At 48.8% G+C, this 15,988-nt stretch overlaps 1 protein-coding gene across 3 annotated transcripts in view; it reads left to right on the forward strand.

Moving 5' to 3' along the window:
• Positions 1 to 15,988, forward strand: part of dlgap1a (discs, large (Drosophila) homolog-associated protein 1a) — a 1,322,085-nt gene that overhangs the window by 1,220,825 nt on the left and 85,272 nt on the right. The window lies entirely within an intron of this gene.

A 15,988-nucleotide genomic window follows, 5' to 3' on the forward strand; every position in this document is an offset into this window, starting at 1 on the left:
TGCCGCGGGGGGGTGGTGCAGGAGTCCGGGGAGGGAGGTGCGGGCAGGCGGCCGCCGGGAAAGCGGCCGGCCGCTGCTCCACCTTTATGCGCCGGCCTTTCGGAGCTGCAAGACCCTGTTTCACAAACGCTGTTTGCGGCTGCCACGGGCGAGGCGGCCGCAACTGAATTTGGCCATCGGGCCGGAATAGCATTGCAACCGGGGCGCTGCGCACACCAATGACGTCATCGGTGCCGGCGCGGCGCTACCGGCTAACGCCGATGTTAGGGTCCATCTGAATTTCGGGCGATAAAAAACTTCAGGCGCAAACCACTTTATAGCCAATAAGTGGGCGCAAACGCAACTGAATTTCTAGGCCCATGTATGTGAAATTGATCTTAGGCGGTTGCACAAAATGGACATCATTGAATCAGCAGCCTGTGTTACACTCCACTCATTGAAGTCAATGCTTTGTGCTGCTACCCAAGACCAAGTTAACCTCCCTTAGGTCCATAAGGAAGAAGACTAGTTTGAATAGAATTTCAAGATAAATATTCATATTTGCCTCTACCAATTACTGATAAGATGTCGTGGTCATTACAGGCTACATTGTTTGAGTGGGAGAAGTCCTTTCTCCTGGCCAGTGAACGGTCTGTGAAACTGGAAGACAATCTCCTTTGTTTATCTTCCTGCTGCTACAGGCTCTCTCAACCTTCATATGTCTCACCTCCTGTGTTAATTGCATTTCTTTGAGACAATGTAGTGACTAAAATTTGTGAAGCTAAAGTAGACAATGGGCTACTTTCAAGGTACTGTATTGGCAGATTGAACTGGTATTTCTATATTTTGAACAATTCTCTGTGAAACATTAACATTTATTTTGGTTCCACAATGTGTAAAGGCTGCTGATGTGGAATTTATTCGGGTTTGCATTGCAGGTGGATTTCAAAGAATGGGCAGCAACACTGCTTCCAGTTTTTTTTTCCAAATCATGCTCACATTGGGAAAGTCTGTGTAAGACATAAACGTGAACACTGGAATGCTGGCTGATATAGGCAGGCTAAGCACTCCATCCAGCTGCAGCTACAACTACATGGTAACACGTGGCATTCAGTAGCACTACTGGTGACACCTGTTTATATTTTGGACAGAAATATTTGGCCTTCGGTTGTGCAAGAGGCAAAGAGCCTGAGGTTGACCCTGATACCAGCAGAGACACTAGCTCAGACTTGCACTGCCGACAGAATTTTGCTTCTACTTTTTACACCTTTTTTTTAAAGCTGTATTTTACAAGTGATTTCTTCACAGCAGTCAAGGTAAATAAAGATGCAGTAGATGGGAGTCAGATTTTTTTTCTATTTTTCTCTACCCCATTTCCTTGACTACTTTTAGATGCTGTTCCAAGAGTGCCGATCCCTGGTGTGTTAACCAAGCATCCATTCTTCATGCAAAAGCAAAATACTGCGGATGCTGGAAATCTGAAATAAAAACAGAAAATGCTGGAAATACTCAGCAGGTCAGGCAGCATCAGTGGAGAGAGAAACAGAGTTGACGTTTCATGTTGATGACCTTCCATTCTTCATGTGTGACTCTAAACATGAGGCTATTCTTCCATAGGGAACATCAGATTCGACTCCTGTCCTATCTTTGCTTACACAGCTACATTCGTCCACACATAGTAATAGAGAGCAAGAGTGGGAACCCTTCCCAGCCCATGGGATGTTGAGGTTAATTGTAGAGTCTTTACAGCCTGTCTGTCCGCTAACGCAGCATAAACCAGTGTCAAGAACTTGCATTTATATGGCACCTTTAATGTAGAAAAACACCTGAACTTGCTTCAAAGACTAGAATTAAATCATATTTGTTACACTCTGGTCTGTATCTCTCAGCTGCATATTGTCTTTACAAATGGAGCATTAGAAGAGTATCCTATGTGCCTATTCAGTATCAGAGTTCAACTTGGATTGGGTCTCAGACCAAGTTTTGAGGTGGGGCTTGATGTGCTCAGAGTCCTGGTGGAGTTTGGGAGCTCAGAACACTTGAGGCATTTTTATGTTCAAGTCCTGTGATAGCAAAGCCAGAACTTTCTCCATGTGTCCCTCTCCTGTTTTTGCGTTTAAATCTGCCACCAGTCTCCTGAATACCCATTAGAGGCCAGTAGGGTAGATCAGTCCCTCTGTACGTCAGCATAGTGCCCTGTCTGCGCATGCACTGGTATCTTGAATTCTTTTTAGAAATTTTAGCTAGAATGTTTGGCTGTTAGGATTTAGTCTCTTTTTAACTACAGATAGACTGAGTGAAACTATTGCAAGAGTGAAACGTATGGAGGAAAATTTGTCAGCTCTCTTTAATGAAGAGATCTCAAGATCGATTAGCCTATTAACACTTGCAGTGAGGCTGAGTATTGACCAGAGCCAATTCTATGCACACAAAAAAGTAGAAGTGCCTTTAGTGTTCCCTATGGCCATTGAAGTTAGCAAATCTTGCTTGGTTGTTTTATGTTATATCAGACTAGATATTAGAAAATGGTGTAACATCTTGAATGTGCTCTCCAGGATTCTTAGTAAACCATGAAATGTTCTTCTTAGGCAGTCCCTCGGAACCGAGGATGACTTGCTTCCACATTAAAAATGAGTTCGCAGGTGACTGATGAGTCCAATGCGGGACCAACAGTCTCTGTCACAGGTGGGGCAGACGGTGGTTGAAGGGGCGGGTGGGTGGTGTTACGAGTGTGGTAGTGGGCCCAAACGCAGAGAGACAGCCAGAGACCTGAGATGGTGTAAAACTCAAAATATGCTTTAGTAGAAGGCTCTTCAAATACAGGACGTACAGAGAATTCTTCAAACAAAAGATCAAAGTAACAATTCAAAGAAACAAAAGCGAGTATACAAAACGCAGGGCAAGGACTAGAAACTAAGCTGTGACTTGCAGGCATGAGAACTCAAGACTGAGTGACTGGGGCAGGAAATAGTCAGCTTAAATAACAGGCCTGATTGCTCTGATGAGACAATTACTCTAATGAGACACCGGTGAGGAGAGAGGTACAGAGACATGGCAGCAGTGTACTGAGACCTCCTAAACCGCCCTCTGGCGGCCAGCAGAGGAACGTGTAGCTGGGACCCTGACAGGTGGGGTGCTTGGGTTGACGTTTGCTCCTTGCGCTGCCTGCACTTGGCTTCCGCTTGCTCCTGGCGAAGAGACTCGAGGTGTTTGGTGCCTTCCCGGATGCTTCTCCTCCACTTTGTGCGGTCTTGGGCCAGGGATTCCCAGGTGTCGGTGGGGATGTTACACTTTTTCAAGGAGGCTTTGAGGGTGTCCTTGAAGCGTTTCCTCTGCCCACCTGGGGCTCTCTTGCCGTGCCGGAGCTCCGAGTAGAGCGCTTGTTTTGGGAGTCTCGTATCGGGCATGCAGACAATGTGACCCATCCATCGGAGCTGATTGCGTGTGGTCAGAGCTTCGATGCTGGGGATGTTGGCCTGAGCAAGAACACTGACGTTGGTGCGCCTATCCTGCCAATGGATTTGCAGGATCTTGTGGAGGCAGAGTTGGTGGTACCTCTTAGAGGGTGCAGAATTCTTAAAGTGCATCCAGGAGAGCTTTTTGAGCCAGCATGTAGAAAGTCCTACAAGAGAGGGGGCGGTACTGGACCTAATTCTAGGGAATGTGGCCGGGCAAGTGGTAGAAGTGTTAGTAGGTGAGCACTTTGGTGACAGTGACCATAATTCAGTGAGATTTAAGGTAGTCATGGAAAAGGACAGAGATGGACCGGAAATAAAGGTTCTAAATTGGGGGAAGGCCGATTTTAATATGATAAGGCAGGATCTGGCCACAGTGGACTGGGATCAGCTACTTGTAGGAAAATCCACATCGGAGCAATGGGAGTCTTTCAGAAAGGAAATTGAGAGAGTACAATTGCAACATGTTCCCGTAAAGGTCAAGGGTGGGACCAACAAGCCCAGGGAACCTTGGATGTCAAGGGATATACGAGAATGGATTAGGAAAAAAAGGGGGGCTTTTGGCAGATACAAAGGACTAAAGACAGAGGAAGCCTTAGAGGAGTATAAAAAGTGCAGGGGGATACTTAAAAAAGAAATTAGGAGAGCGAGGAGGGACCATGAAATAACACTGGCGAGCAAAATAAAGGAAAATCCTAAGGTGTTTTTATAAGTATACTAGCTGGAGTGCCCGGCAAGAGGATAACTAGGAAAAGAGTAGGGCCCATTAGGGACCAAAGTGGCAATCTGTGTGTGGCGCCAGAAGATGTAGGTGGGGTTTCAAATGAAATTTTTGCATCTGTGTTCACTATGGAGAAGGACGATGTAGACATAGAAATCCGGGCAGGGGGACTGTGATATACTTGAACATATTAACATCGAGAGGGAGGAGGCACTAGCGGTTTTAGCAGGCTTAAAAGTGGATAAATCCCCAGGCCCGGATGAGATGTATCCCAGGCTGCTGTGTGAGGCAAAGGAGGAGATTGCAGGGGCTCTGACACAAATTTTCAAAACCTCTCTGGCCACAGGGGATATGCCAGAGGACTGGAGAACAACTAACGTAGTACCATTATTCAAGAAGGGTAGTAGGGATAAACCAGGGAATTACAGGCCAGTGAGCCTAACATCAGTGGTAGGGAAATTTTTGGAAAAAATTCTGAGGGACAGAATTAGTCTCCACTTGGAGAGGCAAGGATTAATCAGGGATAGTCAGCATGGCTTTGTCAAGGGAAGATCATATCTGACCAATTTGATTGAATTTTTCGAGGGGGTGACTAGGTGTGTGGATGAGGGTAGTGCAGTGGATGTGGTATACATGGATTTCAGGTAAGGCTTTCGATAAAGTCCCGCATAGGAGACTGGTCAAGAAGGTAAGAGCCCATGGGATCCAGGGTGCCTTGGCACATTGGATCCAAAACTGGCTTAGTGGCAGAAGGCAGAGGGTGATGGTTGAAGGTTGTTTTTGTGACTGGAAGCCTGTGTCCAGTGGGGTACCGCAGGGATCGGTGCTGGGTCCCTTGCTGTTTGTGGTCTACATTAATGATTTGGATGTGAATGTAAAATGTATGATCAGTAAGTTCGCAGATGACACGAAAATTGGTGGGGTGGTAAATAGCGAGGAGGGTAGCCTCAGTCTGCAGGACGATATACAGTAGATGGGTTGGTCAGATGGGCGGAACAGTGGCAAATGGAATTTAACCCTGAAAAGTGTGAGGTGATGCATTTTGGAGGGACTAACAATGCAAGGGAATACACAATGAATGGTAAGACCCTAGGAAAGACAGAGGATCAGAGGGACCTTGGTGTGCATGTACATAGATCCCTGAAGGCAGCAGAACAGGTGGATAAGGTGGTTAAAAAGGCATATGGGATACTTGCCTTCATTAGCTGAGGCATAGAATATAAGAGCAGGGAGGTTATGATGGAGCTGTACAAAACGCTGGTTAGGCCACAGCTGGAATACTTTGTGCAATTCTGGTTGCCACACTATAGGAAGGATGTGATTGCTTTGGAGAGGGTGCAGAGGAGATTCACCAGGATGTTACCTGGGCTGGAGCGCTTCAGCTATGAAGAAAGACTGGACAGGCTGGGGTTGTTTTCCTTGGAGCAGAGAAGGCTGAGGGGGGACCTGATTGAGGTGTACAAAATTATGAGGGGCATAGATAGGGTAAATAGAAAGGAACTTTTTCCCTTAGTAGAGGGGTCAATAACAAGGGGGCATAGATTCAAGGTAAGGGGCAGGAGGTTTAATGGGGATTTGAGGAAGAACTTTTTCACCCAGAGGGTGGTTGGAATCTGGAACTCACTGCCTGAAAGGGTGGTAGAGGCAGGAACCCTCACAACATTCAAGAAGCATTTGGATGAGCACTTGAAATGCCATAGCATACAAGGCTACAGACCAAATGCTGGAAAATGGGATTAGATTAGACAGGGCTTGATGGCCGGCGCGGACGTGATGGGCCGAAGGGCCTCTTTCTATGCTGTATAACTCTATGGCCTAGAAATTGGGTTGGTAGCGCCGGCGCTGAGCGCCTAAAGAGACCTAGAATTGGGGCGAAGCCCTATGTTGGGGCGGACGCTATGAAGATAGTGCCGACTTAGAAATTGACTATACATTTAGCGCCTGCGCTAAGTGTTTGCGCACGCCCGCGAGCGCAAGCAGCTCATGACGTCATTTCAGTGTGCAACGCCTTTTAGGAGCGCCTGAGCGCATATTGGGTGGCGCCCGGAGCCTTAGCGCCCAGCGCTATTAGTGACAGTGCGAGGGAGGGCTAACAGGCCCTTCTCGGAGTAGGGCGGCGCTATTTAAAGGGGACAGCTCTAGTGCAGAATCTTCTGCCACTTGGCCTGCTCATTGCGATCGCTGCAAGAGAGAGTTGGCGAGCTAATGTGGAGCGGAGTTCTGGGATTTGAGCTACACAGTACTTGGGACCCTCAACCCTGTCCGAAGCACTTGCAGCACAACACCTAAAAGCCTTTTGACCAACTGGCATCGGAATGGGAGCTTGTTCGGGGGGCGACGGCCTCATCGCCCAACACTGTGAAGGGGCAGAGAGACGGTGGGAGAGAGGGCAGGGATTGGCCAGAAGGAGGAGGGGCAATCGAGGTCGTCCAATCCGACAGGATGCTGCGAGGGTCTTTAGGCAGCAGGTGACAAGCCTTGATATTTCGGTGGAGCAGTGTTAGTGATGGCTCCGAATCTGGAGGGACATTGTTACTGATCTGTGCCACCTGCTTGGTCAGGATCTGCAGCCGCGTGCACGCTGCAGAGCCTCTCTGTCCGTGATGGCTACACTGACTGATGGCCTCCATTTTTATGCAAACGGATCCTTTCAGTCAGCCATTGGGGACAATGCGACTGACGCTCAGGCTGCAGTCCGCTGTTGCATCCGGCAAGTGACAGAGGCCCTTATAGGCGAACGCGTCCATTCATTACCTTCCCTCGAACCCTGCACAAGCAGGCGGAGGAGGAGGAGAAGTATGAGCAGGAGGAGGAGGAAGAGCAGGCGGAGGAGGAGGAAGAGCAGGCGGAGGAGGAGGAAGATGGAAGGGCTGCTGAAAGTGGAAGATCCATACATCAGAGGCTCCTCTGGACTCGTCTCGACACCCCTGTGGCGGAATGATGAGAGTCTTACCTCATGCGCACTTTGGATGTTTGAGGGCCTCTGCATGCCAGCATCACTGAAAGTCGTCACATGCACCAAGCAACATTGAAACTTCTGTTTATTGACACAAAAGTCTTGCATTACAGCTAAACAACGTAAAGTGAGCAGAAACCATAACTTACAAAATAAATGTGACCTGTTCGGCCAAGCCGCAAAGCTCAACAAAAATCTGCAACTATAACAGCAGCTGAGGGTGTCCTTCAATTTGGACAAACAAACGTCTCAGCACCTCCCTCTACAACTGGCCCCTTGAGGGAGGACGACTTCTCTTGCGCGCCCGGCCCCTTCCCTCCCTGCTGCTCCTACGTAATTGTACCCCAGTGGCAGCCTCAAGGCTGGGGGACGCTTGCTGACTGTCTGGACGCGCAGAAGCCCCTGAGGTACGGCCTGGCCGACCTCTGGGCTTGGAGGGTGCGGATGCAGGATGCTTGCTTTGAGCATGGCTGGAAGCAGTGTGGGCTGCAGGTGGTGGCAGCTGCAATGCAGGCGTCCCAGCGCTGGCATGTGCAATGGTCTCCTGACGAGAGAGGACACCTGCACCATGGTCGGACGACACACTGGCTATCTGAGGGGAGCGGTTCGGCTCATCCGGCACAATCGCAGGCTCCACGGATTCCTGGCATTGTACGGGAGTGGAAGGGCCCGGGCTGATCCTATCTGATGCAGAGAGGGTGGCTGCAGTCAGACATCGCGTTGCGTCAATCTGGCTGTGGAGGAGCCCAGCAAGTGACTACGTGGCAACAGTGAGGACCTGTGTGCCAGGGTGCCAGTGCTTCGGAGAACGCCTGGACAGTTCTTCCCATGGCTTCGGACAAGGCAGGAGCCGACCGCTCCACTGCCTCGGACAAGCCCTGCACAGACCTTTCCAGGGATTGTCCGAAGCCCTGAACAGTCCTTTCCATTGCCGGCTCAAAGCCGTGGACAGTCCTCTCCATTGTTGGGCCGAAGCCCTGGATAGTCCTGTCCATTGTGGCCCCGAAGCCCTGGATAGACCTGTCCATTGTTTCCCCGAACACCTGGAGAGACCTCTCCATTGTTGCGTCAAAGCCCTGCAGAGTCCTCTCCATTGTTGCCCCGAAGTCCAGCATACTCCTAGCCAATGAATCTATTGACTCAGGCACCTTCTCCACTGCAGCCATCAGCTCCGTGTGTCTGACCCGGGCCTGTTTGCTCATCTCTGCCAGGCGACGGACCTCATCTGCACTCTGTGCAGCAGTCATGACGACCTGCCTTGCCCTGCGGGGAGACGGTGGCCGAACTTGCCTATCCCCCCTGCGTTGCTCCATGCCGCTTGGTCCGGCAACTGGTTCATCCTCAGAGCCACCCCCCCCCCTCCCCTCCAGGGGACTACTATCCCCAGTCTGCAGATGTCTCAGCTCCCCGGATTCTGCAGCGGCTGGTCCGGATTCCTCCTGGTCCTCGCCTCCGGTGGCACTGGCACTGGCAGCTTCAGCGCGTTGAGCCCAAGTTGGTGCTGCTTCATCTGAAAGTGGGAGGTGGAAGAGTGGCTTTAGCAGAAGGACAGGTTTGCTGAAAGGCATGCTAGATTGCGGCAAGGCTCTGACATGGCTGCACACTGAGGATGCATGCTGGCGGGGGGACCAAGTGGAAGGCAACAGGTGGAAAAGGTGAGAGTCTTACCCTCGCTGTCGGTAATGGGGTCGGCAGATGCTGTGGTGACAGGACCAGACAGACGTCCTCCAAGTATCTGGTGCACTCTCTCCTCCAGATCCGTTAGAGTGATCACTTGTGCAGGTCCGCCACCGGTTCGACGCTGCTCCTTCCGGATCTGCGCCATCTTGGACTGCAGGGGAAAGAAGGGGAGGTTCTGTTACATGAGGCCTTGAGACCTCCTCGCATGCCCGCCATGGTGCAAGAGCCCTTACATGAGGCCTTGAGACATCTGTCCATGTGTGTGCCCAGAAAGGGCCATGGGTGCATACTGACAGATGGCCATTGGCGCATCATTGCAGCAGGGTGCCCGAAGTCAGATGCAGATGGAGGGAAGCACAAGTTTGGTAAACCATCACTCACCCTGACGATCTGTGTGAGGTCGTTGAATTTCTTCCTGCACTGAACAGGGGTCCTGGTCGCCATGCTGATGGAGTTCACCCTCACAGCAACCTCCCTCCAAGATCGTCGGTAAGCCTTCTGATTTGGCCTCTTGCCATTATCCGGGTACAGGACCTCCCGACGGTGTTCAACTGCAGCCACCAATTGGTCCAGAGCCTCAGTGCTGAAGCGCTCTGCTCTCTGCCTAACCTTCTCCATAATGATCACCTTGTACCGCCAGACAAGGGCGAGCGCCGAATCTGAGGCCTGCAGAGCGTTGGGTGTTGAAGCTCAGTCTGACTGACCCACCTCTTTAAGAGCCGGCCGGCGCCTGTAGGTCTCGTGCTTTGCCGTAATTGAGTTCACCTGCGCTGCGCCCGTCCGCGTCGATATTGAGTAGCGCCTGACCTTTTGCGCCTTAAGAGCACCGTGCAACGGCTGATTTAGCGCCTCAATCCCCTTTGGGGGCGAAGCAACCCAATATCGCGCCAGGCGCAGATAAGTCTCGTCTGGCTATAAACTTTGCGCATCGCCAGTTCTAACGCCTCAAGCGGGGCTATACCCAATTTCTAGGCCTATGACTCTATGACTCTCAGTGCTTTGAGGTGCCTGCTGTACATGGTCCATGTCTCTGAGGCATACAGGAGGGCGGGTATCACTGCTGCTCTGTAGACCATGAGCTTAGTGCTGGGTTTGAGGTCCTAGTCTTCAAACACTCTCTTCCTCAGGCGACCGAAGGCTGCACTGGCACACTGAAGGCGGTGTTGGACTTCGTCGTCGACGACTGCCCTTGTTGACAGTAGGCTCCCAAGGTATGGAAAGTGATCCAAGGCCTTGTCGTGGATTTTGATAATTGGGGGCAGTACTGTGTGGCGGGGGCAGGTTGGTAGAGGACCATTGTCTTACGGATGTTTAGTGTAAGGCCCATGCTCTCGTACGCTTCAGTGAAGGTGTTGATGATGGTTTGGAGTTTGACCTCCAAGTGAGCGCAGACGCAAACGTCGTCTGCATACTGTAATTTGACGACAGAGGATGGGACGTCCTTGGATCAGGACTGGAGGCGACGGAGGTTGAACAGTTTCCTGTTTGTTCTGTAAATTAGCTCCACTCCAGTGGGGAGCTTACTGAGGGTGAGATGGAGCATTGCAGCAAGGAAGATCGAGAAGAGCGTTGATGCGATGACACAGCCTTGCTTGACCCCGGTTCGTACGTGAATTGGGTCTGTGGTGGAACCGTTGGTCAGGATCACGGCTTGCATGTCGTCGTGAAGCAGGCGGAGGATAGTGACAAACATTTGAGAGCAGCCGAATGTTACCTAAAAACTAGGACCCTGAAATTCTTGGTGAGATGCTTCACCAGTAGAAGATTGGCAAAGAGGACCCTAGATCCGCTGGAGCACACCCTATCTCCACCCAAGCCCAGAGGCCCAGACCCTATCCACATTATGGGGACAGGGCTATTTACATACATAGGGCAGGTGCTTTGCACGGGATGGGGCACTTCAGTGGCTCTCACTGTAAACCACCTGCTGGAATGTTGGCACCACGTACCACACGCACCACGCAGAGGAGCCTGGGGAAGAGCCCAACAGAAAGTCAGGTTTTGAACTCTCGAGCTTCTCGGGGATTAGAACAGCAATTTCTTTCCTGGCATTTCTGTGGAACCAACACCAGCTCTCGGCCCAGGTAGCCTAGGAACTCCGAGACAAGCCCACTTTATGTGGGGGGTAGGCAGAAAATGCCCCTATGCTCCCCCCTCCCTACCACCAGAAAATTGCTAACTTAAAAAATATAGGCGGAGTTCAGGCAGAACCAGGATCCACCTCATTTTCTGAACCCTGTCCAGTAATTTCACCAGGTTTCACTCTTTGATCTGATCAGAATTTCAACGCTCAGATGTGTATGAATGTTATTTAAACTTACTTCAGTCTCTGCTGTTTTTACAATGTTTATTAGGATTTACATTTACTTTTGATCTTTGTTCATTAATTGCCTCTGCTAAAGTGAAACTGCTGTTGATTTTTTTGACCAATAAGCTGTAATGACCTTGTTCAGATAAACAATGCCATTTCCTGTCATAAACCTGTTTGACTCATGTGTAAGCGAGCACTTGTTTGTATTCATTGCATAGACTGTCAGCTGAGATTTGTTCATGCACTCCCACAGATGAAGCAGCCCTGTTGCAAGCTTGGTTGACAGGCAGACGATTGCAACTGACAAGTTCCTCATCAGATACAAGACAGTTTATCTGAACTCAAACACTGTTTAGTTACCCCCAAGTTGCTTCATTTTGTCTCCTGAGGTGTTTTATGTCCAGCTCCTATCAGAGACATTGTACTATGATTCTTTTTTTACTGTACTGACTCAACAAAGCTCTGAATAAGGTTTTGAATTTCTCATCTCCCATCAAAAGGAACATATTGAATGACACTTAATCATCACTTTCTACCTTGAGTTGCTTGAGTGCTGCAGTGATAGTTGTCAGATTTTTATTTCTCTCTTACTGCTTAGCGATTGTGTTATTGTCAAATATTGGGGAGGGGTCAGAACATAAGAAAGGAGTAAGGCATAGGCCCCTCGAGCCTGCTCCACCATTCAATAAGATCATGGCTGATCTTCGACATCAACTTCACTTTCCCGCCCCATCTCCATGTCCCTTGATTCCCCTAGAGTCCAAAAATCTATCTATCACAGCCTTGAATATACTCAACGACTCAGCATCCACAGCCCTTTGAGGTAGAGAATTCCAAAGATTCACAACCCTCTGAGTGAAGAAATTCCTCCTCATCTCAGTCTTAAATGGCCTACCTTTTATCCTGAAACTATGCCCCCAAGTTCTAGACACTCCAGCCAGGGGAAACAACCTCTCAGCATCTACCCTGTCAATCCCCCTCAGAATCTTATGTTTCAATGAGATCACCTCTTATTCTTCTAAACTCCAGAAAGTATAGGCTCAGTCTACTCAATCTCTCCTCATAAGACAACTCTCCCATCCTAGGAATCAGTCTGGTGAACCTTTGTTGCACTGCCTCTAAGCCAAGTATATCCTTCCTCAGCTAAGGAGACCAAAACTGTGCACAGTACTCCAGGTGTGATCTTACCAGAGCCCTGTACAATTCACACACAAACACACAGAAACCCCACAGTGCAGATAGAGGCCATTTCGGCCCATCGAGCCTGCACCGACACATATCCCACCCGATCCCCGTAACCCCTACACCAACACATATCCCACCCTATCCCCGTAACCCCACGTATTTAATCCCCCTAACACTAAGGGTCAATTTATCATAGCCAATCAACCTAACCCGCACATCTTTGGACTTTTGTAGCCAGACTTCTTTGCTCTTGTCCTCCAGCCCCTTGCAATGAAGGCTGACATGCCATTTGACTTCCTAATTGCATGCTAACTCTCTGTGTTTCCTGTACGAGGACACCTACATCTCACTGAACACCAACATTTAATAGTTTCTCACCATTTAAGAAATATTCTGTTTTTCTATTCTTCCTACCAAAGTGAATAACCTCACATTTCCCCACATCATACTCCATCTGCCAGCTTATTGCCCACTCACTTAACCTGTCTATATCCCTTTGCAGCTTCTTTGTGTCATAGAGTCTTAACGGCACAGAAGGAGGCCATTCGGCCCATCAAGTCCGTGCAGGCTCTCTGTGGAGCAATCCAGTCAGTCCCATTCCCCCGCTCTCTCCCCATAGCCCTACAAGTTTATTTCCCTCAAGTGCCTATCCAGTCTCCCCTTGAAAACATTGAGGAGGAGAAATTTGGTATCACCCTGTTTGGGGCGCAATTATCGGCCGGGCGCAAAGTTTAGCGCCTGGCGCTAATTATCACCTCTGACTGCAAACTTGGCTTCTAGCGCCCCTGGAGGTGATTTGAGCGCTAAATCAGGTGCTACACACCTCTCTTAAGGTGCTAACAGCGAGGAGCGAGGCACTACCTCAGAGCGCTGGCGAAGCTCATGTGATGTCAGTTAGCAATGGAACACAGACACACTGGCGCTGGCCAGTTCTTAAAGTGGAGGGTCGATCTTGCGCTCCATCCACACCCTGCTCATTGCAGCCTTGAATCTCGGCCTGGAGAGACCTGTACATCAATTCTGCTGGAAAAAACAATGGAGAGGCCCAGGGAAAGAGCATACAATAAATCATCCAGTTAAAGCTGCTGTGGCAATGGTTGTGAGCCCTACAGCAAAGTTTTTTTGGCAAATATTCACTTTGCTGTAGGGCTCACAACCATTGCCACAGAAGCTTTAACTGGATGATTTATTGTATGTTCATACATCCATATGTTCTTTATTTAAATGGAAATTCTACCAATTTGTCTTTAGAAGCTGAGAAAGATAAAGAAAGAATGAGAAAAAAGACAGAGATACAAATATAACATCAAGGGAAAGTGTGTTAGACCGACATAGACAGAAATCCATACCACTTTTAGATTTAATTATTCTGGTGCCCTGCTCACTGATCTCCATCTTCTGTAAACTCCAACTCATCCAAAACTCCACTGCTGGCATCTGTCCTGCACTAAGTCCTGCTCACCCATCACTCCTAGTCTCACTGACCTACCTGAGCTCAACCTCCCCCAAAACCATGAATTTATAATCGTCTTTCTTTTCTACAGATCCCTCAATGGTCACACCCCACCATACCTCCACAACATCTACCAGCCTCACCTCCCCTCTCATTCCTTTGATCCTCTGACTCTGGCCTTCTGTGCACCCCTCTCACTCTGTTCAATGATTGGTGGCAGAGTCTTCAGGTGCCTCAGCCCTATCCTCTGGAACTCCCTCCCTAAACCCCTCCACCTACCTGTCTTTCTATCTACAAAGCCTTCTTAAACATTTCTTCTCAATCAGGCTTTCAATTGCCTCTCCTAAAATGTTCCTTTCTCCCTCTTTTCGTCCATAAGGAACACTTGGCTCAGTTGGTAGTGCTCTTATCTCTGAGTTATAATGTTGTGGGTTCAAGCCCCACTCCAGAGACAGCTGCAGAATGTCACAGAATATGTCCCTTTACTGCATTGGAGATGTTTTTCCAAGTATTGCAGGAAAGGAGGGTTTCCCTGTTTGCTTCTCCAGGGGTACCCTCTCCACATGAGAAGTATGTTCAGCTTGGGAGGAAGTGGTTTATGAGTGTGGAACACCCCAAGGACAAGGCAACACTAGAGGAACAAGTTTAAAACACTTAAGAATTCTATCAACATAGGGCAAGCTAATCTTTTTTCAAAGGAACTGGTTTTCAAAGTATGCATGCCACTATTTCCTATTAATGTGTTACACCATGACTAAGGCTACATGCCAGGTGCCTTATGTGCATGTGAAGCTTTATCAAAGCACATGCACATAATGCAGTAGGGCACCCCTTTACTATCATTTAAAATGGAAACTATTCTGCATTTGCACAAAGCAAGCTTGCAATATAACCTAGGTGCATAACACTTGGGTTTCTCCTCCTCTTCAAGCTCCCAACATTTCAACACTATTTGTCTGCTTGCCAGACAAGGTGACACATAACAGACAGAAACAAAACTGAACAGAAGAGCTTGTAATTTTATAGCCTTAAGTTCCTTTGAACAGGTCTTGCCGGACATTCTGGTTCTGAAGAAATTTGAGGGATTGGACAAAGGTAAAATCTGGAAACCACCCTGAAGCTGAAGGCTAGTCTCATCTTTTCACAGTTATTCTTTTCCCGCTCGCTCACATTCATGCACTCCATCTTGATACAAACTCTCGCAATGTAAGCACTATTTGATGGGGTGTATGGCAGCCAACAATCTCACTTACGTCCCTCTTCTGTCACTGTAGATGGCCTCCAAGAACCAGCCTGGACCGTCCGAGATGGCCAGCATCTCACAGCACCCTAGATGAAGCACTTCACCCATAGCAAGCACCAGCTCAGTTACATCTACCTCAGGAGATCTAGGCAATCGGTTCAGGAGAGTGCAACAGTGAATCACGAAGCATGAATGAGCAGAAGTATGGCAGAAAAGAAGCAGAAATTGTGTTTGTCCTGAATTATTATAGAGCCTCAGGGATTGGATATCACAGGGCCTGCTTATAAAGGAAGGACGCTATCGGTGCACTCAATGTTTATTGCTGACATTAGTGATTGTGGAGGAGCCCAAAATCCCGCTCCCACCTGCCGGCCAGGTAGTGATTCCCACAGGGTTGGGGCAGGAGACTTATCTCCAACATGGTAATGAGGCCCAGGAGTTAAAATCTCTCGGGGCCTTGCGTGGCACCATCATGCGTGCTTGTCACTCGCCCCATCCTCCACACGGCACACTCATGCCCTGGGTTAAAATTGGGACTCAAGTTTACAGTTTTACTACATGTAATGACATCATCTCTACAACCAACCATCCATTGCTGTCAGTCATGACACCTTGTGGCAAAAAAGAAAAACTGTAAAACCATAAAAAGAAGTATGTAATATTAAGCTTACATCAGCTAAAATAACAGCTGTCTGAAATGAGTTATAAGTTTATAAGATAATAGAGGACCGAGATGATGTTGATAAACCTCGCTGTTTATAATTAGGGTCGGGATGATGGCGAACTGGCAGCATTCGTCGTCATTCCACCTTTGAAACTGACCGCAACTTTGGGATTTGGAGCATGCGCAGGCACATGTGGAAATCCTGAAGTTGCCCCCCCCCAACCACCACCACCACCACAGAGCCAGCAATCAGTGTAATCACCCAAATCAGGGAAACTGACAAAAGCTTCAGCTCTAACGCTGTAAGTACGCTGTTAAATTCCCCACTGAAAGTTAGACAC

This window comes from Somniosus microcephalus, chromosome 7, assembly GCF_052327205.1.
Source record: "Somniosus microcephalus isolate GS21.2 chromosome 7, FLI_Smic_1.0, whole genome shotgun sequence".
NCBI classification, from domain to species: Eukaryota; Metazoa; Chordata; class Chondrichthyes; order Squaliformes; family Somniosidae; genus Somniosus; species Somniosus microcephalus.